Source organism: Mytilus galloprovincialis, chromosome 12, assembly GCF_965363235.1.
Source record: "Mytilus galloprovincialis chromosome 12, xbMytGall1.hap1.1, whole genome shotgun sequence".
Lineage (NCBI taxonomy): Eukaryota > Metazoa > Mollusca > Bivalvia > Mytilida > Mytilidae > Mytilus > Mytilus galloprovincialis.
Window position 1 is genome coordinate 10,089,776 of NC_134849.1, and position 15,372 is coordinate 10,105,147.

General features: G+C 31.9%; 1 long non-coding RNA gene across 1 annotated transcript; it reads right to left on the bottom strand.

The window, feature by feature from the left end:
- Positions 1-2,920: 2,920 nt before the first annotated feature.
- On the bottom strand, positions 2,921-7,690 carry LOC143055686 (uncharacterized). The gene is made up of 4 exons (XR_012972132.1): positions 7,584-7,690; positions 6,403-6,536; positions 3,940-4,084; positions 2,921-3,018 (listed from the first exon to the last, which is right to left on the bottom strand). It is a non-coding gene; the product is annotated as an uncharacterized LOC143055686 (long non-coding RNA).
- Positions 7,691-15,372: the final 7,682 nt, after the last annotated feature.

The window sequence follows — 15,372 nt, forward strand, 5'->3', positions numbered from 1 at the left end:
GCGTCTGGCGTAAATACAAAACTTAATCCTGGTATCTATGAAGAGTTTATTCATGTGTGTAGACAAAGATGGCGTTCAAATTTTAGTGTTCATTATAAAAGTTTATCATTAATAGCACATCGTGTTTGTCTCATACAGAGAAGGCTGAATATTCTCATAATTAGATTTTACAATTGTACATTAACATTAAAGCATTTAATCATCAAAAACGATCATTGTCACATTCTTAGATAACGAAATAACTGAACATGACTTATTGTCGGATATTAGAAAGCGCTGACACGTTATACTTTTGGGACATCTAAAATTAACCCAATATGTTGATGAAGGTTGTTTTGTAAAATCGTTAGTATCTCAAATTATTTTTTGTTGTTGCTGTAGGTTTTTTTGTCGTTTGGATTTACCGTGATATTGACCGCTTTTATCAAACGTTCGCTACTGGTTCCGATTTGTTATCGTTTCTCCCTTTTATATATACAACTGCAGCCTTTATTAAATATATATGTGTTAAAACAGATTCGGAATAAGGATACAAGAAACCATTCGAACGCAGCAATTATGACCAACTTATGGATATACTTTGGTGAGGTTTTGGAATATGTGTTAGATGTTCGGACTCCTTATGCCGTCGTCACACATTGGCGTATAGACCGGCGTGCACCAAACGTACAGAGAAAATAGACAAAGTCGGTATACGTTAGTTGCTAGCCAGAGGAATGCTAAGCAATCGTTAAACGCGCGTTGCATAAGTTTGAAGTACGTCGAAATACAAAGGTATACGCTTGGTGAACGCTACAACTAAAGGAAATTTTTATGCAGCATAAAAATTTTCATCCAGCTCAAGCGTGTGTCTAGCGTATACCTGTACGTTACACGCACTTTATACATACGCTACAAGCGCTTTTACGCGCTACAGATAAGTTTGAGACACGTTTAGTACTTGTTGTATACGCTTCGAGATCGTTCGACTTTAAATAAAACGTATACGGGTGTGTTTGTAACAAACACCCCATAATAAAACGTCCAAGATACGACCGGGACGCGTCTCGAATATGTTCATGAATCTTTTTTACTTCGTAGTGTGTATGCCTTCTACGTTAAACAAACGCCAGGCATACACAGGCATACATTTCTTGAACGCCCGATAAATGCTTAGGTACGCTTCTTGTACGCCAATTACACGCTTAAAGCTCGTTATGCACACGTTACAGATATGATTGACAGGTTGAATGCATTCAAAATTACTAGCGTATTTACAGCGTATATGATTTTTTAACACGCCCGGCGTACGTAGGAGCTATACGCTGATGTGTGACGCCGGTATTAGTTTATTTCCATACCATACAATGAAAAATATTTAACATAACATTCCCATAACACCCATTCAATTTTTCATATAAGACATTGTTACTCATAAAAGGTCATTTAAAACAATTTCAGCAGATTATTTTTTTTCTTGTGATTTTAGACCCATGTAATATCAATGCAAATATAAGGTAAAAGTCTGAGTCATAATTTAAAAAGCAAATATCTCGAAAATGAGCTCCATAACCTATCAATACTTTTAGCTTATTCTTTTTTATCCTGAACTAATACTCTTCCGACTTATAGTATCAATTTTAATTTTCGGTGATTAAAGTATAACAATTAAAAGGAAATTTAATGTACATTATAATAAACCGCAATAGCTGATAAAATCAAACATTATCACCCACCTTTTGGAATGAAAACTTTTGTCATATTTCTGACTTGGTACAGGCATTTTCCGGCGAAAAGTAGGAATAGACCTGGTGCCAGTCATTAATCTCCCAATTGTTTCATAGTGGTGTATAGTTCCGTTAAATTGACACAAATGGGTATGCAGCACAAACAGACATGACCATTGGAGAATGGTTGTCTCAATTGCAATAATAGAATATGTTTCTATGTCTATAACATGCATAACAGATAAACCACAAAACTGACTAAAAAATATACAAATAAATTTTACAAAGTTTTTTTGAGTTATATCGTTACAAGGAAAACGTTTTTAAATTGTTTTGTACATAAAAGGGAGACGTGGTGTAGTGGTTAGTGCATCCGACTACTAACACAAAGGTTCTTGGTTCGATTCCCGTTCCGAAATGAAAATGTCGGGGCAGATTTTCTTCGGCTCTTCCTTAAAACCATTTGCGAGTATGGTCTTGAGGAAACGATGATATTCCGTCGGAAGTGGACGATAAATGGTTGATCCGTGGAAAGAGAGAGCATCATATCTCTTGCATGTCAAAGACACCTGTGTAGATTTCGAAAAAGAGCATGCTAATGCCGATACAAAGCAGCACTCGCACCCGCAAAGTGATAAGGGATTTATATAAGTTGCAAAACTTGTTTCCCAACCCATTATAAATAAATATGTTTAAGCTAATATGAGATGTGGTATGATCGCCAATGAGACAAATCTCTATTAGAGACCAAATGACATTAAAATTAATAACTATAGGTCGTCTTTTGACCTTCAACAAAAGGCCCTTATTTACAATTTTCGTAATTTTTGGCTACAACACCAAGCCTTTGCTACGTTTTGGAAAGTAAGAGATGATTGCCAATTGCACTACTGTTGTAAAGGTGTATTGTACATTACTCAATTGATAGAAGAAAAAAAAAAACAACAGAACAACAGATTCTCTGAAGTGCAACTTAAATTGTTGGTTGGTCCTGGTTTTATGTTAGCCCAACATCTTGCTTATTTGACAATGTTAAAAAGATATGGATAATATGTCAACACTACTTGACAGAAATACATTACAAACAAACGGAAGAACACGCAGCAGAGAGATCCGCATTAATAAACAATATAATAGTAACATTGTGACGAGATAGTCAGTAAATTAAAATAATTGTTATTAAATTATATTAGATCGCGTTGGAAATCCAGTCCAGTGCCGTTACAAAAAAGTCTTGTACTCGTATAGTAATCCACTTTTAAAGAGGAAAGTGCATGAATGACAGGCGCGGTGTGGAGTACATGGGGTCTTGCTGCAAATAAATAGTACACGTCATAGCCACACGCTTTATATTAAGCATTTACTTCTTTTCCTCGATTTTCTCGTATGCCATGAATATTTTGCAACATGAAAGTCTGATTAGTGGATGGCTTTACTAAGTTGATAATTTCGTCTACAACAATATTTACAGACACTAGAAAATTAAATTAGGTTTAAACATATCATTTTAGCTTTCCTTCTTTTAAAGACTTCTAATTGAAAAGTGTCAGTCTTTGCATACAATCAGTTACAGTCTTTCGAAAAACGAAACCACTATCTAGGTTCATGAATTGCACACTCTCTAGTGTGAACTGACATAATTGTACGACGATGTTAGTAGACTCATTATATAATTTAGATGTTCGAAACGATATAGATTGAAAACAAAATTTATTTTCTATATAGTGCATTTACTTCGTTACTTTTATATGTCTTTATCATTAAAATGTTATATGAGTGATCTATGCATTGATTGATATTTAGCCATTGCATTTGTTTTTATTAAGGAATGACTGTAATATTTTTTCTGTCTATTCGAAATAACATAAAAAATGTGGTGCACACTGAATAACCCGCGTAGGTACAATTAAACCGGAGTAAATCATGAAAAAACCTTGATGACGTCACGGTCAAATGACAAAATTATGTATTTGAGCTGATAAACAAAACAACATCAGCCAATCAGAAGACGCGTTACATCCAAAAGTTAACTATTACTTGATAATTATGTATTAAAATTACATTTTGGTTGTAACGTTAAAGTTTGTGTTTAAAGTCATACACAGGAAACTTATGCTCATTGTTGAACGGTCAAACATTTGTTTTAATAAATCCCATGTGGCGTAGTGCGATTCACTTGGCATAAAACTTTTAATATTTGTTTGCGTTAATTAAGCAATTCAGAATTACTTACCTTTAACAATGACATGAACAACCTTGATATCAGAACCCATTTCATTCCTTGCCGTACACATATAAATTCCACTATCAGCCACAGTAACATTTTCAAATATCATAAAATGATCAACCAGTCTTGTATTTGAGGGCATCGACGGTTTCTGAAGATTAAACAAAACAAGCAATAGAAGAAATGCAACGTTGTTATCGAAACAAATATTGAATTATAACAATTGGTATCGATATTGAATTCATTCAGAGGTTTGCTTTTGTTTTGAATGGTATATTATTGTATAAGTAGAACAATATTATCAAAAACACCAACAACTGCTAATCATTTTTTTGTTCAGTAATTTGCCTTGAAATTGAGGAATTGGATTTAGGAATTGAAAAAATTATATATTCCTAGATATTATGTATGTGAGTGATTCTTATTATTTAAAAATCACGGTTGCTAGTTATAGTAAATTTTTTTGTTTAAAATAAGTATCTCTTTTTGCAGAGTTTGCCGAAAAGAATACATGTTTATCAGTACAGTTTCCCTTTTATCTAACTGTTAAATTGGTTTAGGTTATGGACAGGACTTGATATTCTAAAATATTTAAGGAATGACTGTAATATTTTTTCTGTCTATGAAAAAATAACATAAAAAATGTGGTTCACACTGAATAACCCGCGTAGCGGTTTATTCTACATTGTGCACAACATTTTTTATGTTATTTCGAGTAGACAGATAATATATTAGAGTTATTTCTTATAATTTAATTTTGAATTCTATTTTAAACAGGAGTAAACCATGAAAAAACGTTGCTGACGTCACGGTCACATGACTTAATTATGTCTATGAGCTGATAAACTAAACAACGTCAGCCAATCAGAAGACGCGTTACATCCACAATTTAATTATTAAGCAATAACGTAATGTACCAGTGCACTTGCACAAGTATATCTACGTGAACTTATCAATAAAATGCACGCGACATTATTCATTCAACCTGACAACTAGGGGTATCTTTTGTATAACGGGTAAAACTTGTTTAACTAACAATTCAATTCTACTTCATATTCTCAACTTAACAAGCATAGTGTTAAGACACATTGCCGGTTAAAAAATTGATGGTAGGGAATCTGTGGGATTTATGTAGAGGTATTCCATATTTAAAATCAATGTATTTTTAAAAGGTACATTATGGTAGAAGAATTTTAACGTATAAGGTTTCAAAAAATTATTTGACCTTTGACCCCTAGAACGTGTCGAACTTTGATGACAATTCAATTTTTTTGGCCAAAATTTCTATCCTTAATATAAACTGAATGTACATGTACAAAATGTGTGAAAATATGAATCACTTGAATACATTGTCTTAAAAAACTATATTTCTGTTTACTAAAATCTTATGTTGTGGTCAACAGCTTTTTCAAATGATTAAAAAAGGAATTAGACAGATTATGATAATAAACAGATGATTGCATAAAAAAAGATAAAAGGCCGTTAATAAACGTTGAATGATAAGATTTTTTACTGAATTTAAAAGCGTAGATACCATGTTTCTCAATATGTTTTAATTTTTTTTATACAGTGTGGGAAAAGTTGTTTTATTTGCAGTTACAAAACTTTGCAAATGCAAAAAATGCATTGCGGCAGATATAGGTTTTTAACGTGACGCCCAGCAGAGTCCCTATTGATAGCATGGTATGTTTGATACAAACCTCATCTGCTGAAAATCAGGTCTGTGTTACTAGGTTGATGTGATATTCATTTCAAAGATTTATCGGGATGGTTTTAGACGATTAAGACCAGCACTGATACATTTGTTTCTTGGTAATGCTTAGGGAAATCGGAATCGTTAGCATCGATGTGCCTACATTTCGATTCCGAGGGTTTCTTAGTGTTGCCAAAGCATTATGCATGTTATGTCACTGAAAGTTTAAAAATCAGCTTTGACAAAATAGAGTTATAACACTTTGAACTTCAATGTAAATGGAAAATGCATATATTTTCTGTATTTTTCTGAATATTCATAATTCATTTAAACAGCATTGCTCCAAAAAATGCAACAATAATATAAAGTTCTTCTGTTAATGTGGCTTTTAAAAAGAAAACATTGAACAACGAGCAACAGTTTCAGTTTTAATTTCATAAAATTAATTGCTACTGGTTAAATCAAATCAATCAGATAACACAGTAACTATGATACTTCAACATAGTCACATTCAGACAATAAATGTCATTTTAGTGATGCCCGAGGCCTGGAATTTGAAAACAAATCTAATCGTCTGTTGAACATTAGTTTAATGGCAATAATATAACATATATTTTGTATACCTCGTGAAATGCATATGACGACCAGCCGATGACATAATACTTCGTGAAATGACGATTAGCCGATGACATAGAAACATTGCGTAACCAGACAACTATTGGGATACTAGTATTTCAGTTTTTATTTTAGTTTTCTAATTACAAATGCAAACATACGTCAATAGATTCCCATTTTATATTTGGTTGAGGAATTCCTTCTGCATAACATGCGACATGGCTAACACTGGATCCTTCTTCAACTGTTATTTTGTCATCGAGACGAACCTTTGGAGCTATTTTGTAGGTTAGGCCTATGAAGCAAAAATCTTAGAAAATTTGAGATCAGAATAATGCATACGTTTTAAACCAATCTCACATTCATATAAGCACGAAACATATATAACATCTACAAAATAGCAATGCTACAACAATCGATCCATTGGTAATCATATTTATGTCATGTTAGCTCAAAACTATTTAACAAACAACTGTATACTTTTTCCGCAGCCTAAAATATCAATCAGTACATATGTATTCGTCAGCTTAAGTGTATAGTGTATAGATGCCATAGTCAGTGTACTTTATTTGGCCTTTTAAACTTTTTTGGATTCGAGCGTCACTAATGAGTCTTTTGAAGATGAAACGCGCATATGGCGTATATACAAAATTTAGTCCTGGTATCTATGATGAGTTTATTTGAACAGAATAATCTCAAACTTACCAAAATAGGAATACCGATAGAGGTAATAAATGTATATTCATTGTGTTTTCAAGAAGACTAGTTTGAAGAAAAAGAGAGAAATAGTTTAGGTCTAAGTATGTGACGTTAGCTTGTCCGATTCTGATCAGTTTCAAAAGTTGTCAATATGGTTTTTCTTCTCAATTTTCTTTTTATAAGTCAAAGTGCAACATCAAAAAGGCATTCAAAAATTTACAATCCGGATTTTCTTATAAAGAAATATAAACAAAAGATCTTTCGTCCCACTTTTCCCTATTTTTGATCTTCTCTTAGGCCCTATTTATGATAATATTTAAATTTGCCAATACGACTTTGTCCCTTACCATTTCAGAATGAGTTCATTTCCCGAGGTTCTTAAGATAATAGTCGAAGAAACTGAGAGAAAACGGTATTTACTATATGTCATAAAACCGTATACACATTAGCATTGTACCAAAATTAACTCTGATGGTATCTAATGAAGTCTCGACGAAGCGGTGCAAGGAAAGTCGATACATTTTGCGTTTTTTTTCAATAAATATTATGATAATTGTCGAAAACTATATTATGGCATGTGTGGTAGAAAAAAAAACATATTCTGTGGTAATCATGGCAGTATAATTTGAAGCATAAAGCATACCATATGACAATGTAGACCGAAGTAATCATCAAGACAGGTACACATGTATCCATTAGTTTCAATTTGAAATAATTTTTATAATGTAAATAGTGCCTTTATAATATTCCCTGAGCTCATTCCCAGTTTTTGATGGGGTATGTGCTGCTCAGTCTTTTATATTGGTGTTTGTGTACAATTGGTCAGCTGTAAACTTTTTTCCTTTTTAGTCATGGTGTTGTCAGTTTACTGTCGATTTATGAGTTTGTATGCCCTCTTGTATCTCTCGCATTTTAATAATCGATTAGTTTAGAAAAATGAGCTGTCGATTATTAGAAAGCAAACTTAGTATTTAGCAGACAACTTGTGTTTGAATGACAAAATAAACGTATACGAAGTGCTGTCTTTTATTAATGAATCAATTAAAAAAAAATTAGATTAACATATAAAAGATACAACGATTGATGAGTTGCTTACGATTGGCACATATAACTGAATGAACTGTGCGAACTGTATTAAGGTTTAAGATCACAACCTTCTCGCTATCAACAAATAGCGTCAATATGATTTGACTTTTTTATACTTTCCATATTAAAATGACCAATATTTATATTTTCATTGTCCGATTTCAGTGAACAAATATCAAAATGAATAATAATAGTGCGGTGACTGAAGGCAGATTTTTTGGAATTTAATCTCCCCACCGAACACACACCTACATAATATATCATTGGAAAGATTAAATCGTGTACTATAATAATATACCTGTCGTCAGGACTTGATATGGTCACATTTTTTTTTAAATTGAGGTCAAAGGTCATATGTAAAAATTTGTGAAAATTTGGGTGGGTTTCAATTTTGACATTTTTTTCTATTTCTAAACTCTACCTAAATACAAATGATACTGTTTTGGCTTAAGTAATGTTTGTTATTATACATAAACCTTAATCATTGAGATTTTTTTATCAAAAAAAATCCTAAAACGACGTTATATAAACAAAACTTCAAAAATCAAGTTTTCAACCTATAAAATGTTAAGAGTACCTTAACCTTATGAAAAATATCAATTTCAGGTAAAAATCAAGTGTCATGCAGGACAATACTTTAAAATTATTTTTTAAACTATCATATTGGGTGAGGTATCAAACCAAAGCTATAGAACACTACAGTCAAATATTACCTCAAATTGAATTTGCGGATACTTCAGGTTTTTTATAGACTACTCGTTGCTTTTTGTTTTTGTTTCACAATTATTACTGCTACCATAGTATTATCTTTTGTTGTGTATTTAACTTTGGTTAATATCTATTACATTATAGGTTTTGTAACTTTATCCCCCCTTTTTTTCCCTTGCAACGTACCACAAACTTTTAAAGTATTCCATATAAAAAAAGAAGATGTGATATGATTGCAAATGAGACAACTCTCCAAATGAGACCAAATGAGACACAAAACAATTATAGGTCCCGTACGGGTTTCAAAAATGAGTAAAAGTCATACTGCAAAGTCTTCAATTCCCGAAACGAATAATGTAAAACAAACAAAAAATCTAACGGCCTGATTAATGTACAAAATAAATAATAAAGAAACTAATATAGTATACAGAAACAAACGACAAACACTGCATTACCGTCTCGTAACTTAAAACTGACACATACAGATAGTGGCGGGGTTTAACTTTTTTAAGGGCACGCCAACAATCCCCTAACCTCGGGACGGGATTCGTGTGTACCAGTGCAACAAGCTTTATACCAAATCAACCCTTATCTCCATCGTGTTCATTTTCATCAACTGTCACAATAACAATAACGGTACCGGCAATTTTCCTGCACCAGATGCGCATTTCGACAACACATGTCTCGATCTTCAGTGATGCTCGTGGCCAAAATATGTGAAATCCAAAGCTTATATTAAAGATGAAGAGCTATAATCCAAAAGTTCCAAAAAGTATAGCCAAATCCGTGAAATGAATCAGAGCTTTGCATGAGGGAGATACATTCCTTAATTTATAATAATTTCTAACATTTTGACATGTTTTAATATTTCTACACATTTCACTCATGGCCACAGGTCTGCACATGAAAGGTTCTGCTAAAAGCAAACACGTTATTTTGAGTTTTTCTTTACAAGTACAGACAAGGTATTGTAGGAAGTCCGAAGACATTTGTTCCTAAAAAATACCATGCAGCTTCAAACCATCCCTATCAATTCATCCAAGATTTAACAGAGATCTATAAGGGGGTTTAGGAAGGTGTGATGACATCCATATGCTTGTCTGCAAAGATGCTGGGGAAACATCATACGAGAAGTACACACTATCTTGAATTCGCTCAATTTCATGGTTGGTAACACATTATATAGCGTCGCACTTTATTTTAAGAAGCATAAAATCCATTGGTATTCAATGTTTCAATAAGGTGTTTTGAACCAAACTCACGGTACATTTGTAAAGCCAATCCTAAATGAAAAGGAGTAAAACAAAAATGATTGCCTCAACAATTGCTTAGCATTTCCACAATTTCTCTGGTGCCATTTCCTGAGAATAGTCTTGGCTGTATGCAGTTTCATTGAGTAACTATAGAATGGATTGCAATAAATACGAAGGCATTGACTGAAATAAGAAGGAAGAAACAATTCATCCAAAGTTGGGTAGTCTTCTTTAGAGTTTGGATGTCTTTTCTAAGTAAATTTGCAGCGGAATTAAATATCTGTCCGTTTTTTGTGTCTATTACAGTTGACATTGAGATTTTGAGGTCAGTTTTCAATTGACTAAAAGCTTATATGGCATCTAAAATAGTTAATTTTCTACTAAATAATATGTTATATTTGCCTTGAACTTGTTAAAGTTGTTTGACAACTGAATTTCTATAGAAATAAATGAGTTTAGACTGCATTTTACATGTAGACCATTTTAAATTAGAAGCAGCCTGAAGAAATGATCTATATTTATCAAGTAACGGTGCCATGAGGAATGACCATTAAATCGTTGTCAATAGCCAAAATAGAATTAGTAAAAGCAGTATCGTGTTCTGAAATATCTGCTTCCACGGGTTTGGATTTTTTTTTTTTTTTCGTTTTTAGCAAATATTTTGTAATGCAACCAAAATGACAGAGTGCTTGAAGTTTAAAAGATGGACGGGAAACTATTTCAACTTTAACTTTATCTGACACGGATAAAACATTTTTAATGCGCTCATCTGATTCAAACTTGAGTAATTTATTATCTTTCTAAAATGTTTTGTTGCAACAAAATATACAAGCGCTCCAGATGAACGACTGCATTCTAGAACGTGTACACTGAATACCCGAAATTGAAGGACAACAGTCAGATAATTGTATGTCGTCAAACTTCCTGCACGGAGTTCTTCAAATTAACAGCTATCGCATGAAACATCTTGATGTTCCCCTCATCCAATCTTTTATGCAATGCAGGATTCGACATATCACGGAATATTTACTGAAACTATCCGTCAATTATTTTGATTTTACAATAAGACTTTTCTGACAAAGTATATTTGATGTTTTATAACGAAAAAACATAGAATATAAACATATACAAACAAAGTATGTGGCATATATCAGTGAACTTTGATTGAAAATATGTGTATATAATAGCGAAAAAGGTAGTAATTTCATATATCATTTGAGAGCAAATTATTGACTAATACACAAAATGAGACGGAAGGCAAGTGATTGAGTTCCGTGTTGAAATTGAAGATTTTTACTCCATTCTTTTTCCATTGATTTCTTAAGGTTTTTTTCATATTTTGGTTCCGAAATTTTTATCACTTATTAGTTTTATTAAATAATATATGCTTAAAATATTATGGGATAATTTTTATTACTACTATAAAGAAGAAACTAAAGTTTGAGTCTGAATTTGCAATTAAAATTACCCCAATTTTAAATAGTCTAAACTTTACAAATTTTATAGATAAGAAGAAAATAAAATACTGAATAGCATATTTTGACATGTAAAAATAGCTTCAGGAAAAACTATTTCAATTAAATGTAAGCAAACATACCCATTTTTTTCATTTTGAAAAAGGGGGGTTGAAACTCTCCAATATACTACCAGTCATTAAAACGACTTTTTAGAAAAAAGTGACCGTACGAAATTCTGACGACAGGACAAAAACTAAAGAAGACATATTTGTCTTTAAGTTAAGACCATTTTTAGCCGTGTGTTATTTGGGGAGATTAAACTCGCGATCTAGACGACTTTTTACACTTCTGTCACTGCACTATAAATCCAAGGACACACAAATTGAAAGAAGAAACATATCATGAAAAATAATATTAATAGTAGTTATTATCTTGACAGGTAAATGTGAAACTGTATATTTTATGCATCATCATCAATGCATATGCATGATGTACAAGAGGCGAAATTATTGACATGTATAACTATATCAATTAAGGATTATTAAATTGAAATAACCTTCACATCTAGGTATTGACTCGTTCCAATGACCTGACCTTAAATACTTTTTTCTGATTGATTTGTACCCGGATTTACAAGTAACCACAGCAGATTCTCCATATTGATATTGCTTCTTTCTGTCTGGTGTTTCTAAATTGTGGACTGCTAAATTTGGACATATTGCACCTATTCAAGAAAAGATGTTCATATCATATTTTTTGAGTGCTTAACTATAACCACAAATATTTCAAAGAAGATATTAATATATTTATATTCCTATCATCACTGAACAGACATTAGTTATCGAAATCCGGATATGGTGTACCAATTTTTGCAACTCATGTTTGTGGTATAACATCTTTCCCTCAAGTTTTATTGTTTTCAGTTTGGCATTAAACTATTATCATCTGGTGATCCATTTATTTGGCAATCGCGATGGCAGTTAGCTATGTTTCGGAACCTCAGTTGTTCGACCTGCTTTGTTAAAACATACCTTTTTTGTTTTTTGTGAAGATTTTGTTTATGTCGTAGATCCATCTAACAAGAAATTGTTTTGCATGCACACATATAGAAAATACTATTTTTATCCAACGCAATCATAGGTTTGAACGTTGTTTTCAATTTAGACGTGTTTATAAATATACATGTATGTACATACAAACAATCAAATAAAGGAAGAATCATACACAAATAAGAAACGGTTTTATTTACAAATTGTATAGACTTTAATGTCTTAAATGTCAATGTAAGACATAAGTTAGTTTATGATTAGCGACATTGCAACCAAATAAAAGGTCGATGATAGAATTAATTGAACAAATATAAACAGAGGAATCAAGTATAGAAAAAACAAATAATCACACTTAGAAACATATGTGTCGAACATCTTCCATATTCGTCACTATTCTTGATACTATGAAGTGTTCCAGACTTGATTTGATCACAGCAATCGCGTTTTATAATGTATAATAATACATAAGGCTGTTTTTATTTTGATATTTAAAGTTCATCTTACCGAAGCAAACTGGAATATTGCATCTATCCCATGAAAGGCTTCTCGTTCCATATATAAAACACCAGGGCCACCATTATCAATTTGATCTCCCGCAGGGGTCCTACAGTAATTTTTGTCTTCTGAATTGTACTTCGTACCTATCCAATAGTCACACTGATGTCTTTGTCTTGTAACATTAATGGTGCCATGGTAATTAAGATCATGGACTGAACGTCTGCAATCTACGAATCGATAGTTAATATAATTTAATAAATGCAATAAATATATTTGGTTTGTACATGAATATCCTCTTCTCTGTTTCTCACCGAAAAAAAAAAACCGTTATTTGATTGACTATAGAAAGTCATATAACTTACAGTGCAGTCATACATGTCTAGCTTTATATAGGGTGAATAGCTTTAATTCGAACGCTCGAAGAGAAGACCATTACATTTGCAAATGCAAAGTTATGATTCTACATTTGAAAAAAAAAAATAAACAAACGAACAAGGGAAACACAATCAGTCTAATTTAAACAGACATAAATATGACCAAGAGGATGAAAAGAAGGCGCATTAAACGACAGAAACACCTACGATTTGAATTTTTCCTCGGAGGTCGGTATTTTTCTTATTTTTTTTATTTTTGACATAATATTTCAAAACTTTTTGAAAATGATTTTGAAATTATTAAAATGACGAATATTACGCCAATTTTTAGGATCATATCAAATTTTTAGACAATTTTCCACGTATGTTGTAGCGTTCGCGAATTTGTTATTAGAACAACACATTTGTCTCTTGGCCAGCCTCACGGAAGGAAGTGATGTTAGCAATATTTAGGTAATCATCTTAAACTGAGATTCATTTATAACATTATTCAATAAACATGATAAAGATAAATTTCCAAACGTTAAACATGTTAAATATGACACAAAAACAATTTAATACCGAATCTTCAACCGTAAAATTTGTTTGTTAAGCTAAAAAAATGATAACATTTTTCTTACACTGTGATGCAAGTTTATTCGTCAATTGCTAGAAGGATTACAAATTATTACAATCAACATGATAAAAATATAGATAGTAATGAAAATAGCAAACAATGCATTATGATATAACAGAGGCGCAAGAAACCAAAGTGATATTAGAGTGAACAGAAAAAAGGGAAACACGAACAAAAGACAGTTTCAAAACATATAAATAACATAGCAAACTAACGACTGAACAAATAAAATCCAACAACAAAAATGCCATTTCTACTGGTTCGATTTAGCATAATGATTGCAAATGATTTTAGATTTCTTGAAACTGTAAATTCAAAGAGCTTACCCTCTGCTTTCAATTCTCTCACACTTATAATCTGTGCAATACTAAAGAATAATTTCAAAAACTTCATTTCTCATAAATAAAAGGTTTAGCAGGTGAACTAAATATTGCCAACAACTTAAACCGAATAAGGAAGTCGCCTCTAATTTTTGTATGATGATTGCTGTTATCTTCGAATTGTAAATTAAACAAAATGTTATTATCAGATTACAATGACATGAATAAAAACCAATGTAGGGTATGCGTCGATATGATCTAACTAAATATTCAAAAGACCAAAAAGTCATCTACAGGGCAACATGGAGTATCGGTTTAGTTGATAATGAACTAAAAATAAAAAAAAACACCATACAATACTGACGAATGATTGCAGTTTTTGATAACATAATAAACGTTCTAAAATGGTCTGAAAAAAAGTCTATGTACATGAATGTAAAAGACAGTTCAGGAAAAGATAATGTTTTTTCAATAACGTAACATTAAATTATTCGGAAACTGAAGAGAGAGAATGTAGTATTGCTTCAAAATATGACATGAAAATAATACTTTATAAATTAGTTGCATCCACAACACTTCCTTGACTTAACTAGCCCAATCATGCACCCCACACAAATATAACCGATTACTGTATCATTTTCTAAATACGAACTTAACTATCAAAAAGGGATCTTAGAATAACCAAACACATCTGAAATCAACATTGCCTAGCGAAGTTGAACACTTTGTCTTTAATTATTTCTCAATTTTATGACGTAGAAATGAAGCAAAAAAAAATATGCCGAAGAAACCGAATTTTATCCTATTAAGCTGATTATACTGGAGGTATCACCACTGGAATCCACCAGCGATAACCAAAATCTCGATAAAACTCTTTGCACATTTGTTAGATCTGACGCGATTTTCATGTTTTCCATTCAATATGAACGCTGGTGCAAAATTATTTGAAAGCCAATGACATCAATGAAGTATCCTACCTATTCAAACAAAAATGTATCCTTAAAAATATACACATAATTCACTGTGATAAGATAATAACTATCATCATCACCTTGACCAATAAAGGCAACA